The following is a 4854-nucleotide window of genomic DNA, read 5'->3' as shown; positions in this document are numbered from 1 at the left end:
GCTGTACTCATGAAGATGTAAGTGGAAATCAGTTACCTCTCCATGGGTAAATAAAGTGGGCGGATATTAGGTGAGTTCTCTGAGGAGTTCAGCTTAGACAAGTTACACCTAACATCAGTAAGCACTCAAAACAGGTTGCAGCCTTTACCCAGAAGTAAAATCCATATTCTAAGTGGCAATGTCTTCACAGGCAAAGACGTGCGAGGCTTCTACTCTGCAAAGGCAGAAAGGCCAGGAAGGGGGAGAGGCCCCCCCCCCCCCAGGCCTATTACATATCAAGAGGAGAAACCCCCGCGTAGCAGCCTCAAGCATTCCCTTGGCACTCACTTCAAGAAAGTGTGCTCCCTTTCTGTGTGCGCGCCTTTGATCCCCGCGCGTCTCCTCCCTCCTGCATGGAAAAACAAAACAAATCACAACACAACACCCAAGCAGCCCATATGAGAAATCATCGCTTTTGCTCCACTAAGCGGCGAAATCAAGAAAAGAGGCGGCATTTGTCACCCAGCGAGGCTATTATTCCAGGTGTGCTAATGGGATTAGGGGCGTGTGAAGAAGGGCGGCGCGGGGGGGGGGTGCCAAGCTGCCCTCAGGTACCAGCGGCCTCTCTGCCGTCTCGTCAAGCGCAGCCCAGCCCCGGCGAAGACCGGCCCAGACAAAGCGGAGGCCGCCAACGTGCGGGGCGCCGAGGAGCGCAGTGAGTGGCCCCGAAGCACCCGCACGGCCGCCACTTCGGCATGCCCCGGAGCGGGGGGGGGGGGGGAAGGGACATGTGTCCGGGTGTGAAAGAGGAGGGGACCCCCAGAGGAGGAGGACAGGCTGGGCCGCAGGGTGGCTTGTGCGCGCCTTCCGCAGAGAGCTCCTGTGGTCGGCAAATGGCCCCCTTTCTCCTCCCGCCCCCGCTCGGCCCCCGGACCGACTTTCGTTCTGGTGTGCGGCTGTCTTGAGCTGTGCGGAGGCTGCACGATCAGGGTCATTTGCATAATGGCATATTGACTTTACTAAATGGAGCCACCGAGTTATTTGAACATCTTTCTTTTCCCATCCGCAAACAATAACGCTGGTGCACGGAGGGCTGCGAGGGGCAGAGGACAGCTTAATTGCCCCTCCCTCTCCCGTCTTCTCCCCCCCGCCCCCCCAGGAAGAGGAGCTGAGGGTGAAACAGAAACACTTTTGCGGAGTTGTTGCCAAACTCATGAATCAAACGAAGAGCGCGAGGGCGAGAAAAGGTGAAGGTGAAAACTCCTAACTTTTCAGGGAGTGGGAACGCATAAAGACTGCGTGGATCAGTGGTGAATGCTGCCTTTCCAGTAAAAAGAGACGAGACATTCTTATTTTTATTATTACATTTCTATCCTTTGGGTTTTCCTTGAAGGAACTTAAGGCAGTTTGCATGATCCCTGCTCCTCTCTGTTTTATCTTCACAACAGCTCTGCAAGGTCGGCCATGCTGAGCCTTGCCTTTCCATCCTCTTTCCATCGCATTTCCGTCCTCTCTTGCAAACACACTGTGATGCAGCTTACGCTGAGACGGGATGGCCGCTCCACGTCCCCCCCTGAGCGTCGGGGCTGAACAGAAAGCCGTCAGTTTTAGCTCTGACCTTTGTGTTTTGGGAAAATAATGGCGGCTGTATTCATCGAAGTTAACCAAAGACCCAGGGGGAAAACTCAGGTCATCCAAGCGCAGATCGCTGCCCCACGCAGAAACGCAGGATACCGCGTCCTGTGCTCCTGAGGACCGCCCAGATCCCACGGGCTGCTGCGCGCAGGGAGCAGGCTGTGCAGGCCTTGCGGATACGCGCAAGTTGGAGCATCCCTTGCTAGCTGCGCTCTCCGCACTCCTAGCTGAAAACGCTGTTGAACTCAACGGGTGCTGTATTTCCGAGGAGGCAGGCCCAGGATGGAGTGTGCTTTGAGCTGTGCATTTTACTCGCCCTCTTTGCGAGCCAGTCCCAGCAATCCCCATTTCAGGGCTGAGCCCGTGCAGTGTTTCCGGAGAGTAGGGGCACGTCCCTCTCACGGCCCAGCAGAACTTCAGTCCCTCGAACAAGAACAGGCAGGCAGAAACTGGAGACAGCCACTGCCAAACCAGCACGTCTAGGCCGGAGAGAGCTGCACCCGTTGAACAATTGCCTTCACCCCCGCTATTCATGAATCTGAGCAGCAAGCCCAGACGGGCTGCGCTAATGCCAGTGTCCCACGCATTGCCCAGAGTTAGTGGTTTGTGCGTTGGCGCCGGGTAGCAAACAGATCCGGTGCTCAGGCGCGGGGGCAAAAAGCAGACACGTACCTCCGCTAAATGGAATACGCGTGGAACTCTGCGCGCGTTTGTGCGCGCGCTTTTACAGGGCCCTATCCGTAAAGAATGGAGAAGTAAGGGAGGCGCGTTGGATTACAGGAAAAGCCCCAAGGAGGAAGGATTCCGGGCGGGCGAAAAAGCATGAGCCAGCGGGGGCAGCAGCGGGCGCGCCCCCACTTCGCGGGAATCCGCAAACGCCTTTGCGGAGCGGAGGGCCACCCGGTCGCCGGGCGCCTGGATCTAAGCGCCGGCACATTCCCCGCCCGGAGAGGGCCAAGGGGGCGAGCGGCTTCTGAGCGGGGGGGCGGGAAGACTCGTCCTCAGGCCCGCTCTCGGGCCGCTTCCGGAGGACCCGACCGGCACCTCTGGGGGTCGCGCGTCGCACCTTCCCCGCCCGGCCCCGGGAATGCCGAGCGCTCCGCAGAGGCCCGGGCTCCCCGGCGGGGAAAGCCTTTCCTGCCCTCCGTGCGCCGGCAGGTGGTTCAGCCGCTCCATCCCAGTCAGGGCTGTGGCCGCGATGCGAAGGGCTCGGCCCGGGGCGAGGTCGGCGGCCTTCCTCAGGGTGGAGCGCCGCGGCATCGCGCCGCCCCGTCGGATCCGCCCGCGCTCCTAAGGCCGCGTCGTTCCTCTGGCGGCGCTTTCGCCGTCGGTGCCCCCGCGTGTGGCGGAGAGCTGCGGGCTGGGCGGATTTCTGCCCGTCCTGGAGCTGTTGGCGGAGCTGCCTCACGCACACGAGCTATTGGCAGCCTTCCGTGTTGCGAGGAGTCTGTGTCGTCCCAGAAAGACGTCACCCCCGATGGCCGCGCTGTTGGGAGGCGTGTGGCTGCTGGGCTTTGTAGCTCAATGGTGGAGCGCCAGCCTTGCATGCAAGCCCAGCCTCTGGCTTTTCCAGGCATAGCTGGAAGAATTGCAACCCGTGGCCCTGGAGAGCCGCCGCTGCCAACCCGTGTCAACAGTTCTGGGCTAAATGGGCCCATGATGTGACTCGGCCGAAGGCAATTTTCTGTCTTCCTGTATTGTAATGTAACCAGTATGAAGACGTTGCCACTCTGGGCACCCTTCCTAACAGGGGCTCAATTCATTCCTGGCCAGTAGAAATCCTCAGTTTGCAGCAGCGTGGCTTCCAAGGTGATCATTACACTAATGGGACACGCTACACTTGTTGCGCTTCTGCCTTTTGCACAGCTACTGAAGGCAAAAGTGCCCTATTTTTAAAAAAAGTTCTCTGAGCCTTGCCTCAGAATTGCTCCAGGTTTCTCCCTAAGTAATAACCACCCTGGAAGGAACGGATACAGAGTTTGAATTTGGCAGTCTTTTTGCCGCTCCACAGGGATCAGACGTCTGTGGGAATCCACGGTGTAACACAGCAAAGGCAGATACAGCCTGTTCTTGTTTCTGGCACAAAAAGCAATCGCTTTCTCAGCACCACCATTGCAGTATTAATAATTTCTCCAAATAGGAGGAAAAGGAGTTATATAGAATCAGCCTAAGATGTAAGGTTGAAATTGTTTGCAGTTTAGTTAGAAAGCTGCATTTTGCACAGACAGAGGAAAGGGCATGGTGCTAGTGACCTTCTCTGGAACGCAGAGAACCCAGCTAGAGGACCAGACTTGTCTCAGGGCTTGAGATTATGATTACTGCGACAATGATGTTTCGTGTCATATGCGAGACAGATTCATAGCAATGAATGACACTCATTTGTTCAGGTTTCAACTCTGAAGCCAGATTTCTCACAAACTTGCAAATTAAATAATTAAAATATTGTAAGCCATCTTTCTAAATCAAGTCCATCCAATAAAATATAGCAAAGTAACATAATAAAACTTTAACATTATGGGAAGATTTAGGAATATTTTCATATACAGTGGTATATGATGGATCAAATAGGGAGTCTGAAGGACAGGAAGTTTCAGTGTCGATACAATGGTTGCTAGCGCAGTCATTATCAAAACTAATTAGAAACACCATGCATTACTTTAAAAAAAACTCACAAAGATGGAAAGTGCAAATATGGTCCCAAATATGTTTGCATACATTTGTGTGTTTGCACTCACTTGTGTCATAAGTGCGTAGATACACTTTGCTCATGTAAGTATGCTAAGATTGCCAAAGTCTTCTGGTTGCTGCTGCATAAATGAAATAACCATGCAGCTACTTGGCAGCAATTTGCACAAGCAGGTGACATAAAAACACACTGCCATAATCACCCAAATTGCTACAAATATGTTTCAAGATCCCAATAGTTTTCACTTTCTTCTGCATAGCAATAGGGTCCTTTCTTACTGGGGGTACTTCACATAAATCAGAACACACATTGTAGTGATCATGATCGTAATCATATAAAAAACTGGGCTTGGACCAGCTTCTCTGTCAAGAGAACACAAAACCATGCAATTTGCAAAACAGCCAGTCAGACCTGTCATAGGATAGATGATTTCAGCATTATTTATTCACAAAAATCTTTCACCTAATTTTCTGTTATAATTTTGATTTTCTGGAGCTTTTGACCAAGAGAATTTTAGGAACCTGTATGGTCATGTTAACAGCATACATTATTCT

This window comes from Varanus komodoensis, unplaced genomic scaffold (genome assembly GCF_004798865.1).
Source record: "Varanus komodoensis strain SLA01 unplaced genomic scaffold, ASM479886v1 scaffold7_3, whole genome shotgun sequence".
Lineage (NCBI taxonomy): Eukaryota > Metazoa > Chordata > Lepidosauria > Squamata > Varanidae > Varanus > Varanus komodoensis.
This window is presented reverse-complemented; position numbering follows the sequence as displayed.